Source organism: Lolium rigidum, unplaced genomic scaffold, assembly GCF_022539505.1.
Source record: "Lolium rigidum isolate FL_2022 unplaced genomic scaffold, APGP_CSIRO_Lrig_0.1 contig_20310_1, whole genome shotgun sequence".
NCBI lineage: Eukaryota > Viridiplantae > Streptophyta > Magnoliopsida > Poales > Poaceae > Lolium > Lolium rigidum.
Genome location: NW_025899960.1, coordinates 87,134 through 88,490, shown reverse-complemented (window position 1 = coordinate 88,490; position 1,357 = coordinate 87,134). Strand labels below are relative to the sequence as shown.

The 1,357-nt window shown below is 41.0% G+C and overlaps 1 long non-coding RNA gene across 1 annotated transcript; it reads right to left on the bottom strand.

The window, feature by feature from the left end:
• Positions 1-624: 624 nt before the first annotated feature.
• LOC124680585 lies at positions 625-1,100 on the bottom strand. The gene is made up of 3 exons (XR_006995529.1): positions 997-1,100; positions 780-898; positions 625-673 (listed from the first exon to the last, which is right to left on the bottom strand). It is a non-coding gene; the product is annotated as an uncharacterized LOC124680585 (long non-coding RNA).
• Between the last annotated feature and the right edge of the window lie 257 nt (positions 1,101-1,357).

Here is a 1,357-nt window from a genome sequence, read left to right as displayed (position 1 = left end):
TGATACACAACCAGAGAACACAATAAATTAGGTTCACGACAACATAAAATAGGTTCCACTTCCACATAACACAATAAAATCATAAGCAAGGCCGGCACTCTCAATCCAAGTCTCAAAAGTGATCATCGAAGTCATCCATGGTAGCATTTTGGTTCTCATCATCTTGGTCAGCACTAGTTGGGTCTTCATCATCATCGGTCACATCCACATCATCTTCAACATAGTCTGAATCATCATCCTCTCCATTGGGCTCACTTGAGCGTTGTACCTGGTCATCTTCTTGATCATCTGACTCATATGATGGTGTTGGAGCAGGCCTTTTGCGCTGCCTTTGGTACTGGATGTTGGTATTTGAGGGACCCCTTCCCATGGTTGCACTTGCACCTCTAGGAAAATTGCGGCGTTGCAGCGATGAACTTGCACCAACAGCCTCATCAACAAGCTCCCATGAAATGTCATCGGGACACCCTCTAGCACCTTGGGGTGGAGGCATTGTTGGGTCAACCCACTCATTGCCCCAATCAAAATCATTAATTATTAGAGGGTCATAACTTTTGTCACCAATCTTCTCACGCCTCTTTTGAAACCTATCCATGTTCTTCCGGTTGTATGAAAGAAAAACATTGTCATTCAAGATTCGGTGTTGTAACCGATTCCTTTTCTTGGTATGGATCTACAAATAGCAAATAGAGCAATAGAATGAATAAAGACAAAGAAGTTACTCACAAATTGCTGCAATTACTTGCTCATGCTGAAATAAAGACAAAGAAGTTACTCACAAATTCAAATGCACTCCAATTCCTCTCACAACCGGATGATGATGCACAAAGACTAACAATCCTCTTTGCAAACCTTTGTAGGTCAATGGCTCGACCACCATATGAACTCCACCAATCAACTACAATAGGAAAAACACACTTGCATTAGGATTTTGTACATAGAATAAAATGCAAAAATTAACTTGCTTGTTGATGAAATTAGCTTGAGTTCACTTACGAGGGTTTCTTTTGCCCATGTTTTCGATGGCCATCACATTAGAAAAACCTTGTCGCTTGTCCTCATAGAGAACGACTTGTGCATCAATCTTGTTTCGAGTGGGCACATCAACTACCATTTTTGCAAGGACATCATTGAAACAACTTCTTAGCTCACCAACAAGTTCATCATCACCACTCTCTTTAATAGAGAAGTATTTTCCAGGGTTCAAAAACAAAGCAGCCCCATACAATGGATGATCCATTTGAGTCTCCCAACGTTTGTCAATAATGGTCATGACCATCTTGAGCAAACCTTGCTTGTTTTGTTGAGGAAGACCTTGTCTTATCTTATCCTTTGCAGCCGTCATTAGTGCAGAAAT